At 46.6% G+C, this 13858-nt stretch overlaps 1 protein-coding gene across 14 annotated transcripts in view; it reads right to left on the reverse strand.

Moving 5' to 3' along the window:
* Elavl2 (ELAV like RNA binding protein 2) overlaps nucleotides 1-13858 on the reverse strand; it is a 157694-nt gene that overhangs the window by 126240 nt on the left and 17596 nt on the right. For 4 of the 14 annotated variants that reach the window (XM_026782025.1, XM_026782024.1, XM_013348258.2 and 1 more), the window contains exon 1: nucleotides 7094-7624. The exons of 1 other annotated variant lie outside the window; for it this stretch is intronic. The gene's annotated coding sequence lies outside the window, so the exon portion shown is untranslated. Of the gene's footprint in view, nucleotides 1-2487; nucleotides 2527-2676; nucleotides 2852-3052; nucleotides 3183-4059; nucleotides 4165-7093; nucleotides 7625-13858 lie in introns of those variants that run through there. 9 more of the 14 variants (XM_026782028.1, XM_005352730.2, XM_026782026.1 and 6 more) reach the window with 7 other exon arrangements.

Genomic DNA, 13858 nt, shown 5'->3' on the forward strand with positions numbered 1-13858 from the left:
ACCATCAGAAAATGACCCTGGCCCAACCAATTGAACATCCGATATAATTTTCTGTCCTCGGGAGCAGGGTGTGGCATCCCAGTAAGTACAGAGCCTGCATATAGTTATTTATCAGCAGAAAGACCACACAAATAAGAACGTACCTAACCAGGATAAGCTAGTCTGTAGGTACCAACACAAATTAAAAACAGAGTGCCCCTGTTCAAAAATTCAAGATGTCTAAGTCAAGTAGGGAAAGTTACAAAACTGTTTCGATCCCAGAGTGCATAAGGCAGCCTAGACTCTAGAAAAGTACCATGTTAAATTAAAAACCAAACCATCAGAAATGTGGGATGTGGTCGGTCCAGCTGAAGACCCAAGGCAACAGGAAGAATTGAGGTAGACTACTGGCATGTTTTTCTCTGAAGGGCGGTAGAAAATTTAGGCCCAAGGTAACGCAACCTGTCCCACTGGATGCTAACAGAAGGGTAACCTCGTCAGGCTAGCAGCTCTCCAGTTTCTCTCTCTTCCAAATAAGAATCACGGCAATAAAGGTGCTAATGAGAATGTGACAATACGGAAGGCTTAGTAAGATCTCAGATGAGAGGAAAGGAACTGACAATGAAAAATGTCTGGGGTATTTCAGAGTACACGGTCCTTCAGAGGGGAAAAGGAGCCTAAGGACGATACACCACTCTGGTGCTGGTGCTCTTGTATCATGCAAATAATACCAGAAAAATGTCACTGGTTTAAAAAAAAAAAAATTCCAAGTAGAGAGAAACATGTGATTGTAACAGCAGTCAGAGTATTCTGGATGGCTCTGATGTGTCCTTTAAGAGAACTTGGGACTTGCTTCTAGAAGAGAAAATGGGAAAGAAAACAATTTATTATATATATATATGTTTATGTTAACAAGAAAAGCACCAACAGCTGAGGGTAGTTTCCAGGGTTCGGCAGTAACCATCTGGCCGTGCAGAGAACAGAGAAACAGAGACTACAGCAAGGAATAGAGCAGAGGGATTGTGGCTCCCGGCACAGTTCTCCCATCACCTACTAATGAAGCCTGGAGTCTTCATTAAAATAAAAAAAAATGGAACTTTATGGTGAGAAGCTACAACCAACTAACCAAAACTCAGAACCAATTCAGACTTCCAATGACTGGCACCTCTTAGGCCTAGATAAGTAAAACAGGTACCATGGTGAACAGGTGGGCTGGTGGACACTGACCAGTACTAGGAATTAGACACAAGTGGCGTGAGCAGCGTCAGCAGTGGCCTGGCTTCACTCCCAACACCACACTGTGGAGGACACACTTAGACCTGGAAACACTTAAAAAATATTCCTTCATACTTTGTAAATGACAACTTAGTCACTCAAACAGGCAACAAGGAGCCAAACGGGAAAGGATGAAAGGAATGTGTTTCTTTATGGATTTTTCTACCCCCCACCACACCGAGAACTGGAAAAGAAATACAGGACTACTCAGAGCCATCCAGCAAATTGTCTCTATTTGCATACCTAAAGCGCCAGATGAAGAAAGAAGATACAGATCCAGGAGAGCTTTACACCTGTTCGCCAAAATGGAGACTCCAGGTCAGCTTCTAACAAACAAACAAACAAAACTACCAACAGCACAAACATGAAACTTGAGGAATCTGGACAAACGGTTCTAGACAGGGCTGCGTTCTGACGCAACTCAACAATTTCAAACAAGCAGGTTTCAATTAGGAGAATGGGAAAATCACCCCCAACTGGCACTCAAGTCAATGACTTTTTGCCTTAAGTTTTGACACTGGGCTACGTTTTTGAGAAGACAGAATTATTAAGGATAAGATGGAAAGAAAAACTGCTTCTTAAGGCTCTTTTGTCCTTTCAGAAGGTATTGTATCTAGGCAGTGCTAAGCACTGTTCTTTGGAAGAAGGAATTAAATGATAGCACATAACTGGTAGCAATTCCTCCTTTTTCCACAGTTTAAGAAAATGTAAAGAGGAGACAAGAAGATGGAAATTTTCATCGTAAAGATGGAAGTAGTAAATATGCATACAATTGTAAATGATGGTCTGAACAGGTAAAACTCCAGGCTCAGCTCACACCTAGAAGCATGGTGTTTTTTTGCGCTCTGGCCCTGTATTAAGTGGTTGGCTTTTCCGTGGAATGACTGCTGGTCATTGTCACCACGGCCGCCGCACCTGCTGGTAAACCCAGTTTGGTTGGTCCGCCTGGCTCCTTCAGTCTCCCCAGTGCTCTCTCTAGTCTTGCACTAAGGCCTCGGGAGATTTTAGCCGGGTAAATGCAGTAGCAAACGCAGGACTCACGGTGAGCTACCTAAAGGCGGTAAGCTAGCTAAACCCCGAAGCCTGCGGAGAGCAGCAGAGCATCCGCGCTTCGCGCCAGTAGCGCGCAGACCCGGGGATGCGATCGCCGGCTGCAACCTCGCACCGCTGCGCCTCACACGCAAAAGGGGATCACTACCGCTCCCGCCCCGAGCGCCCACGGCCTTACGCTACCCCGGCACACCGCGCGTGGCCTCTCCAAGTCTCCAGACGCCGTCCCAGGTGGGCACACGCCAGACACCACCGCCGCGCTCCCGCACGAAGAGCAGCTGCGTGTCCTCCCACAAGGCGGCCGCAGGCGCCACAGGAAGCGGGCGCTGGGGCGGGAAGCCCCCTCCCCCACACTCCCTCCAATGCACTCACCTGCGTCTGGGCGCAGTTTTCCCCGGTGGCGCTACACGCCGCGGTGCAGAGTACGTCCACGCCCGTGCACGCGGCTGGCGCCACCAGCCCCGCTCTGCTCCCAGGCCCGCTCTGCTCCCACCGCCCCACCGCCGACCCGGGCCCACGGGAGGGGCGGTGCCGGGCTCCCGGTCCCCTGCAGGAACTTCGAGGGCGCTACCTCCCACTGTCGCCAGCGGCGTGGTCGCCCCGACCGGCCAGCGCTCGCTCGGGCGGAGGCGAGCCGGACGCTGCCTAGCGCTGCGGCGGACACCCGAGTCCGGGGGCACCGCGAGTCTGGGCTGGAGCCAGCGGAGGAGCGGCCGTCCCCGCCCCCACCCACGCCCCCCACACTTGCCTGCTGCGGCTCGGCTGCAGCTCCCACGGCTCGCGCCGCCGGCCGTCAGCACCGCTCACAGGAGTCACGCTGGCGGCGGCGGGAAGGCGGACTGGAACCCGGCGGAACCCCGCCCTACCGGCCGGCTGCTGCCTCAGTGACGCTGGGGCGCCGCGGTCCCGCCGTTTGTAGCTGGGCGGGGAGGCGGGGCTTGCCTGGCAGCGCGCCAGGAGGCGGGGCCGAGGCGAGCTCGCCACGCCGCCAGCCGGCCCGTGTGTGTGCCCAGTTCCGCCACCCTGGGGGCAGAAGCTCCCGCTAGGCGTCCTCCACTGGGCTCCCCGAGGCCGCCCGAATAAGTTTGCACACACACAGAGAGGTTCGGAACAGTGACCCCGGAGACCCCGGCTTGTGCAAGGGGTCACTTTGGACAAATGTACGTGCACCAAGTGTAGGTCTAGATACACACAGAGAATACCTGTTTTTCAAGAATTTTTAAAGGCTCATTTTTTTCCCCCTCGTCCAAAGCCCAAAGGTCCTGTGCCTCGACGGGAAACTAAAAGCTTAGCCCCCGCTGTGCATTTCCACCTCCCTAGACAGAATCTGAGGTCTAAATAAACCCTGAGTATCTATCTGAGCGGGGTGCTATGCTCTGCTTAAGATGTGAAGTAGGAAATCCTGCACTCGACCATGCTTGCACCTGCCGTGAACCACATTCTCCTAGGACCCCCACGCCAGCCAGGAAAAGGCCCAACTCCGAGGGGGCGTCCGAATGCTCTCTATCCCTTGCCTGCTTCGTTCACCTGGCTCAACCCCACCCCCACCCCCTTTACCCCGAAAAACCTGGGTCTGCTCTGGACCCAGACCCGAGACTGGGAGACAGAGCCCCGCACGTTTTTTACACCTGCTTGGAGACTTAATTACCAGAGCACCTGTCGTACTGGGATTTTTTTTTCTATTATTGAAAAGGTTTCGGCTTTAACCATTCCCTCTAGAAAACTACATTTAAAAACATCACCTGTCATACCTACCTGAAATTGCGGGAGGCAGGAGGAAAGAACTGAACAGTGGGCGATTGAGTCACCGCAAGAACGTGATGGAGGTTACAGCTTCAAGGACATGATGCGGGTTTGATGCAGCAAGGTTTGCTAAGGGCGCCCAGCGCTCCCCGCCCCCATGCGACGGGCGGGGAGGAAGGACTCCTCTAACCCAGGGCTGGGTGGGGGAGGCAAATTTACCCTCTAAAGGGAAGTGAAATCAGGCATAGTAAATTAGGGAACACAATCATGGTCAAAATGGAGACAGGCCATCCTCAATTTGGAAGACCCAGGTTGGGGACACCAGAAATAGCTAATTGATTCAACATCAGCATTTCTGTGTCACCCCAAATCAGATTTAGAATTAAATGACCTTAGCTGACTTTGTGCGGATTCCTGAGAAATCCGCTCAAAGCGCCTGTGCCTCTTTGACCTCCCTCTAAACAGTTAATTATAATATTCCTGTCCCAGGCATGCATTATGGCTAAGAATTCCGGTTTTGAAATGTTGGGGAGAAATGGGCCTACCCACTTTGCTCATCTAGACCTGAAACCCTTCCAATACCCTTCACTCTACTTTCTGAAGATGTCTGCTTGAAGTTAGGAGACCTCTCTCAACAGACACTTTCCAAGTCTACTAAACCACTTCTGGTCTACAATCTTCATTCTCCTAGAGAACTCCCAAACCGGTTAGCTTTGTAAAGAAATGCCCCAACCCTTGGTGAAAAGCTGGAAGGGGGAGACTCAAGAGTCTGTTAAGATGGGTTCCGGGAATGGCAGTGGTAACAGGCGGAAACAGCTTTTTAATTAATCTCTGAAATGATGACATTGAAACACTCAACATTTTTGTCTTTTCCGTGGACTTGTTTGTTCGACTTTGACAAATCTCTCAGATGTCCCATTTAAGAAGCCATTTTACAAGGATTATCTTCCGGGCACAAACATCCCTAACCTTCCTTTCCCCACAGAACACAAACATCCTTTCCATGACCTTTAGGAAGTGATTATCATTTGGGAAGATAATTTATTGGGTTACTACTGTCTATGTTGTAGTCTCCCACCCCCCCTTCATACTAAGCCTACCTTTTTAAGTGGCAGTTAATAATAGTAGGCCCAGAAAATAAAACATAGGTATCTCCCACCCCCACTGCCCTGGCAATAGCTCTAATAAACAGAGGTATAGAGGGAGGATGAAGGTTTAGAGTCTTAAGCAAATGGAATGTTTGTACATGGATGGGGTAAAGGGCAGAACCCGTGCATTTCAGGGAAGGAGGACATGGACATTCATCCCCGTCCAGCAGTGTGAAGAGTAAACACTAAATGGCTGATTATTTTTCTCACCCTCGACACAATAAAGCCAGACCTGAAGCTGTAATTAGGAGAGAAAATAACCAATCTCAAGGTCAGTTTCGATAACAGATACTTGAAAATAGAAAATGGGGAACGTGCCCACCCTCCAATCTGCCACAGTTATACAGCTCTCCTATTAATTCTTTATAGACGTTACATAGGTGGGTACGTAGCAACGTGCTGGGCATAAATTAAGCAACAATGGCCACGAGAAGTCCTGTCTGCCACGGGGCTTCAGGGTAGGCATTGCCACCTTGCTATCCCTAGCCCCCACGCCCTTGACAGAGTCGAGTTAGGGGAGGGGGGCGCTGGCAGAGTGCTGGATTTTCGAACCAGGGTGTGGGTGGGGTAAGGAGCAGCGAGAGATGAACCACCCGGGCCAGCTTTGTACCTTGCCCCCATACTTTGCGTCTTGAGCACCACTCGGCGCTCGCACGCACACACTCACCCACACCCCCTTGTGCCAATAATTTAAACTTCTCCGAGGCAAAGCCAGCACCTCGGTCCGCCACCACCTCCCCCGCCCTCCTCGCCCGGCGAGCATCCTCCCCCTTTCCCACGTCTACCCGGATTCGCTCTTTCGGAGTAGAACGCTGACTGGTTTCCCCTGCACCCGGAGAAATCACAAAAGTTAAAATGAAGCGTGTGCCTGTCTGCCCAGTGTCTGGTCCCCAACCATCTTTCTCCCGGCGTCAGTTTTAACAATAGCTACTCGAGGAAGGGGAGCTGCGAGGAGGGGCTGAGGGCTGTGCAGCCGACTCAGCTCCCAGGGTAGCTGCGCTGCCTCGCGGCTGCCAGCAAATGCCTCTCTCCCGGAAGGCGGGCTCCGCTGCGTAGGACCAAGGACAGGGCTTGGAATCCACTGCCCAGCGCCCAGCACCGCGAGGTTCCCAAGCAGCCGCCACTTCTCTCACACAGCTCCACGGATCTTATTTACGTTTTTCTGAACAAAGGGAATCTCATATCCGGTATAGGCTCAAAGATTCGGCCCCAAATTGACAATCTTGTTTTAAATTTGAATTACTATCATTGGAATCCGTGAATCAGAGACCTCGTCTCTGGCAATGATGAGTTTTGACAGCTTCTAACCACCCCAGCCCCAACCCAGCCCCAGCCCTCAGGCTCTATGTACTTTTTTCAGTCAACTACAACTCGCTGCCTGGTGCAGCATCTAAATTCCATCTGGCAATCCCCTCTCCCCAGCACATGCTATCTGGTTAATGCAATTAAGCTGAGGGGTTTTTCCCCTGGTCTAATCTGCAAGCAAGTCCAGGCTTCCAATTTCCCCAGTTCTCCGATTCCTTTGCGAAAGTAGAGGCATGCATTTCCCCCAACATTCAAGTTATCCCTCTCTTCCCACGAAATGAACTTCCAACCTCAACCCCTAGGCTCACTCAACATCTATCCTCCCATTGTAGCCCTGCTGTATCCTGACCACATTTACCACTTAAGTTTCTGCCAGTGACATTTACGAAAATTCAGTACGTTAAGCATGCGTCCACTGTCTTTTAGTCTGACTCTCTAGAATTAAAAAAAAAAAAAAAGCAAAGCAGTCGCTTTGAAATGAGGCAAACATGTGCAATTAACTTCACATTCTGTATTCCGCTCACTTACAGGTTTTCTGGGTTTGCCAGCGCATCGCTGCAACTAATGATTAAAGAAACCAAACCGAAACTTACCTTTCTCCCTTAAGGTTTTTGTGTATGTGTGTTTTTAAAGTAACGGTGCAGTTCTCCCAATAAGGATGAGCAAGAAGCTGCTGGATAGTTCTCTTAAGACAGCACGAAACCTAAACTGTGCTCGGCTTAAAAGAAACAAATAAAAAGAAATGCTCTCGACCCCAAAGTCCAATGCTAAAAGAAATGATGAAAAAAATATGAAAGGGGAGGGGAAACTTAAAAAAGAGAGTTTAAAAAGACGGAGAGACTACCCTCCTACTGCCGTTCAACTAAACAAAAAGGGGCAAGAAAAACAAACCAAGGAACAAAGAAAAGAGACGAAAGAACGTTTTTTCAAAAAGACGATGTCTTTCTCCTTGTTGCTTTTTAGTAGGTCGCTACAGGAGTAAGCTGCTGCATCTCTAAGTGAGAACAGAAATAAGGGGGGAGGACGTCTTAAAAGGGAGGTGGACTGGACCACAGATTTATAGCACCGTATCACCAACCCCTTCTCTGCCTCCGCACTGCCGTGTGTGCAGCTGCTCTGCCAGAGTCCTATCCCGGGCAGCACGCGCGGAAGTATACGCCGAGTCGTGCCACAACGTAACTTGCTCATCGCCCCAGGTTCCTGATTGGACGAGACGCTTCCACTGAGGCCGCCCAGGCGAAGTTCTGATAGACGATTGGCTAGGGACCTGTGTCACTCTCGCGAACTCAATGGAGTCCCGTTTCAAGGTAAGTTGTGCGGAGAGGTACACACTTAACACTGGCGGCGAAGGGAAATGCAAGAAGCAAAAAGAGATGGGAGAGAGCAACGTGGGAGGGTGGAACTGTACTATGAGAGTTTGCGATATGGCACCATCTATTTTCCTCTTAAGTCTTTCTGCTTCCGAAAGATTCGTTTTATTTTCCCTCACGGCTGCATCTTTGGCATATTTCTTTATAATAGTAAACTGTCCGGTATGTATGAGTCATTGAGAGCCCCTCTCTTTGATCTGAGAGGGATGAACGTACACCCATTACTTGTCCGCATGCCTTTTTCGGTTTGTGTTCCAGTAATCTGTAAATCTATACTAGATATTAGGTAGCTGTGTGTGTTGCTGTTTTAATGTGTGCACATTGATCTCTCTCTCTCTCTCTCTCTCTCTCTCTCTCTCTCTCTCTCTCTCTCTCTTTCTCGAATTTTAAAAAAGAAAGTGGCTTAAATGAAAGCTGCACAGTTTAAATTAGCTTTCAGTTCATGGCAGAATAGGAAAGTAGGAAAGGGGAAGCATAAACGTCCTGTACAGAAAAACAGGTACTGAGTGGAGATAAGGTCCCTCACTTGAAGGTAAAAAGAGCAGCTGTATATAAATTAGAACAAGCCACTCCTCTGCATTTGCTGGCCATACAGTTCTGGGACCACACATGGATTGCTGACTGTAAAGATAGCTCAGCCTTTACCAGGTTTTTTTGAGTATTCAAAAGTTTAACCAGTAGACCTAGTGCTGTCTGTTTTTGCTTTATGGATGAAGGCTTCTTTATTCCAACGGCATATTTTATTAATATTCAGAAAGCCGAAATACAGGCTTACTCATTTATTTCTTCCTTTCAGTGAAAGTGGGGTTACTCGCTTGCCTCGAGTTATAAGGAGAAGCAATATCCCCCTAGCTCATTTCCAGATGGAATTTTTCAGTTTTGACAGCTAGCATCAACTTCCTAGAGAGTACATCTATTTCTTACATAATCTCTCTTCTCTCAAAGATCATTTTGCCTGTTTATTTGTTGCTGGTTGCTGTTTCTGACAATGCAAAGGAGGGAAGCCGCTAGTGAGAAGTGAAGACTGCAGGGAGGTGGGCTGTCAGAAGGGAGAGAAAGATGGTCTGAGAGCAAAATGACTTGGAAGTGGGAAGCAAATCATTGTTCCTTCGGAGTGTCCTTGAGTTTGATAAATGATTAATGGCAAAGAACTGGGGACCTGTTTAGCTCCTATTTAACCTGTGTAACAGTGTCTAAGTCATATTACTTTGCATAACAATAACAGGGGTTAGGAAAAGGGCCCTTATCCTATATGTATGATTACTATTTATAATTATAATTTCCTAGTTCCCTACTTTTTATATAACAATAGCTCTTGGGGGGGGGTTAATGTCAACTTAAAACTATTATATAGTCTCAAGTGAAACTATAAGCAAAAATTAAGAAAAAAAACAGTAGCTTGTAGAAATGAAGGCAGGAGGCTAAACATAAGAAGAGTGTATCCCTGTTTACAATAGAAGTGAGACTAACAGAAGCCTGGGTCTCCTCTAGTAACCCTTCGGTACCACCTCTCACCTGCCAGTTCAATGCAAGGAAAGAAGGATCATTTAGGCAGAAGTATGCTATTGTCTTGTTTATTCAGAGTTATATAGGCAATGAACTAGATTCCTTATGACCATATTCACACTTTGATATTGTATTATTTTTGTAAGTTCTTATCATTGTAGCACTTTGAAGAAAATTCTTACCTTTGTAAATACACAAATACTTTTTATGGTTGGAAAAGCACTCATAAAGCTATTACATGAAAACAGTAATGCTGTTTATTCAAATGAAAAAGTCCTAAATTCTGTGGGTTCAGTATATATGCATTTTCTTAGTTTGACGGAGGTGGAAAATTCTCAAACTATTGTTTTATTCAACATGTTGTCTATTCTCTGTAGATAACACAGACTTACATTGCTAAAAAAGTTGACAATATCCAAAACAGGAGTTTACTCCTTAAAGAAGACCATTGTTAAATTTTAAAACTTTTAAATAGATAAGCAACATTTACCTTTCTGACTTTTCAAAATAAAACAAAATGACAACTGTGTTAATACCAGTGATATTCTGATATAGACTTCCCTTTGGAATTCACGTCTTACCCGGGAACATTATGGGACACAGCACTTCTAGCAATTAATGAGGACTATGTGCAAACATCCTCCCTAAATTAAACACAAATTTTAATCAATCCCTCTTGATTCATAGTGAAGAAAAAGAATTATCCTCGGCACCTGAACTTGCATTAGATAAACAGGTTTTTTTTCCAAGATATTCAAATTCTGATTAAGTCATGAGAGCTCCAACACTCTCTCCAAGCCTTCCGCAGGGTTTGGGCTTGAGGCAGAAAGGAGAGAGTTTGGGGAGCTGCTGGGGGTGTGGAGAAAAGCTGAATATTGATAAAAATTGCCAAGTAATGCTTTGCAGAGCTGAAAATTAAAGGATTCAACTGTTTCACTGAGGCTTTCTCAGGAAAGAACATGTCCCTCCCAGGAATACTTAAAGCTGCTGTGGGCAGTGTTGTTTAAGATAAATAACTTCCTCGCAGGAGCCCTTCCTTGGGCGGAGAAAGGGTGACCTGAACATAATTAGAGACTCTGCAAACTCTTTGTAACTTTTTCAAACAGGAAATAAAGCAGCTCAGCTATGTGTATGAATTGGCATTTGATTTGTCTCAGAAATTCTAAATAATTTGCCCTCTCAAATGAGTTAAAATATTATTTTCTAACTGTTGGGCTTTGGAGAGGTTTTATGTTTATAATGGAAATAATGCTATTTAAATCCTTCATAAGAAATGTTATTATATAACTTGCCCACTACTTTTTTTTTACTTTTCTTTCTTAAATGAGTATTTCAGCTTCCTTTTTACTGTCTCAAACACAGAAAAAGTTGTGGAAATATTGGACACTTTTGTGCGTTTAGGTCCTTAGAGTCTATAGGAGAATGAGGCAGGAATTAGCACCATGGACAGAGACTAACTTAGCGTGCAGGGTAAAGCTTGGAAGATTGGTACAGTATTTTCTGTTTCTCCCTCTGAGACTCGGTAAGAACACTTTGGGTGGAACCTTTTATACCACCGATTTGAGGCGGAGACTGCCGGGCATAGAAACAGGTTTGTTTGGAATTAAGCTCGGGTCACTGTGACAAACCCCAGAGTTAAGAGTCTGGTTGTGTGGCGTCTTCCTCAACCACCCCCAACCCCGGCCTGGAGGAGCATTCCTTTCTTTAAAGTGTTCTTACAAAACAAATGCAAATCCCGGTAATCTCGGAAAGTCTGGCAAACCTACTCCAGAGTTTTTCATTCTGAAATTTCCCAGTGGGAATGGCAACAAGAACTCATCCCTGACTTCCCTAGTTCTTTTCTGGGGTGCTTTCACTCCCTGGCAAAGGGGGGTGGTCTTTCACCCTTTAAGGTGAGCACCTCAAAACTGTTCTGCAGAGGACCCTTTATACTGCAAACGCCCCAGCAAGGACAATGTCTAGGAAGGCAATAAGCAAGATCACAAACAGCCTTTTCTTGTCTTCAAGCTCCTCTTCCAGGGGAAGGGCTACAGAATACAATATACTCGAGGAGAACTCCTCCGGTTTCTATTTAACCTGAAGAGACATGTGAACTATGTTATTCAAATGTATGCATGTGTATACATATGTGTGTATCTACATAACTACATACACACGCAACTATATATAACTAGTTTCCAGTCAATCTTGGGAGATGACCCTATATTGTCACCCCACTTGTCTCCCTCTGCCCTCAAGAAAATTTGTGAGTCACTTTCTTGTTTAAGCCCTTTGCCTGTCGATTTCAGACCAAGATCTGTCGCACGTGCCCCACTGTGTTTCAGCCTGCGATCAAAGATCATTTACGGAAACGCTCCCACGAATATCCTCCGATTTTCTTGCGTCGGTTGCTCAGGAGGAACTTTTAGGATGATAAACTCGCATCTCTGCTCTCATGAAGGGGAACATCCAGGCAATCGGGCGAGTGGGGGGAAAAAACAACAACCTGGAGGTGCATACAGGGCAAATCAGAGCTTCGTGTCCGTTTCTTTCAGTGATGCTAACAGCCTTCTCTAAGCTTCCTCCTGCAGCCAATACAGCTCATGCAAAATTAATACAAGTAATTAAAAATAGCAGTTTCCAAAGTTAAAGGAAACCATCTGTCTCAGATGGTAGCAATCAGTCTTTTCGCCCGCCCCTTTACCCGGACCTGAGAAGAAACGGTTTCTCTGCTTCCGATGCTCAGAGGCTCTTTCTTATATTGAAGATTTATGTTTCCACTTGTGTGCGATCCACGTCTAATTTGAAATAATAAAGCCGGGCTGACCAACCAGTCAATCACAGCCATCAACTGTGCCCGGCGAGCTCCCTGCCCCCAGCTCCCTCAGGTCTCCAACTCTTTTCCTCCCCCTTCAGACCCCCCCCCTTCCCGCTCCCTTTTCTCCTTCCTCCTCTCTCACGCACACTCACATTTTCCCCCCACGTGTGTTAAGATCAACCCTTGCCCCACAGTGCAAGCGACAGCACCGGGGCACGGTGACAAAGGCGGGGTTTATATCTGAAGACTGAGGCCCGGGGAGACCGCGGCTAGTGAAACAGCTGTCTTATCAGCCCGCTGCAGAGATGGAGATGGCTGGAGAGGTCCTCAACAGATAATCGCTTGAATAGGTTTGCAAAGCGCCAAACTTCACGCTTGATAAGCCCAACCCAATGTAGAGGGCAGCCCGGATCCTGCTCCTTTCTGTTTCATCTTGGCTGTGAATTAAGAAATTGAAATTCAGGTGGCAGAAGCAGCCGGCTGCTGATAGACTCCGAAAGCAAACTGACATTAGAATGCTTTCGGCAGGCAGAGAGGGGGCGCCTGCAGTGGGACTTTGTGTCTGGTTTTGTTTCTAAGGTATAGGGGCAAAGGAAGGAAAAGCCCAACAGGTTTTAAATTTATCTGGGAAAGGGATGCGGTGAGCAGTGGGAAAGGAACTCAGTGTTCGGGCATGAAGTTGATGAAAACAGCTTAAGTAACAACTGGATCCAACCTGATGTGAAAGAGGACTCTAGCTCAGAGCAGGGGGCAGAAGAACTGGCTTTCAAATAGTCTCCAAAGTTTTCCTTCCTCTGTAAGAAAAGCACATCAACTCGGATATAAGACTTTCCGGAGCCAGGCGACTATAACCTGGCCTTTAGTCTCTAAGTGCAAGGGCCTCCTCCCTGCCCACCTTTTAGAATAGATTGAGAAGTCATCAACTACTGTAAAGAATCCTCTTAGCTAACTGTACGGATAACAGTTATATTTCAACTCCCTCCCCCTTTACACAGCTCATTGCAATAGGATAATTGAGGAAACTCGGTCAAGGTTTGTAGCAGATTCCAGCTTTCCAGATAGAATGTTTCAGTTCCACACTCCTCTGCCAGCTTATGAGGTTTGAAACTTGATATTTGAATGGATGCTACCCCACGATTTAATAGGCATGAAGACCAACCTATAAGCCTTGATGTGTTGTCCTGACTCTAACAGCCTGGCACAGGACCTTGTACTCTGTTTCCTAAGTGTCTTAAACATAGGTCCACTGTGGGTGTCGAGTCATGATGTTTACAAGAGGGTATGTGCCCTACAATATTTATACTCAGCATAAATATACAATATTTAGACACATCATAAAAAGTACCTTCAAGCGTCATCACATAGCTGACCCAGACTCAGAAAATCAATCTGCTTTTGTTTTGCTTAACCCTCAAATTTAGATCAATGCCAGAGTGCACACGACTAAAAGCATAAAGCAAATTTCAATCACGTTGACGTGAAGAAAAACAGGTAAATTTGTTAGAAAGGAGGATAAGAAAAAACTTAGGATCCTAGGCACGTCTTGGTAATTATTAAACTCTTTTCCCATAAGAAAAAGAGCTCTTTAAACCTTGAAATGACCAGATTACTCACTGTTAGTGATAAACAAAAATACATTATCAGTCATGAGATCTCAAAGACATTTCTATTGAATGACTATATGA

Source organism: Microtus ochrogaster, chromosome 10 (assembly GCF_000317375.1).
Source record: "Microtus ochrogaster isolate Prairie Vole_2 chromosome 10, MicOch1.0, whole genome shotgun sequence".
Taxonomy (NCBI): domain Eukaryota; kingdom Metazoa; phylum Chordata; class Mammalia; order Rodentia; family Cricetidae; genus Microtus; species Microtus ochrogaster.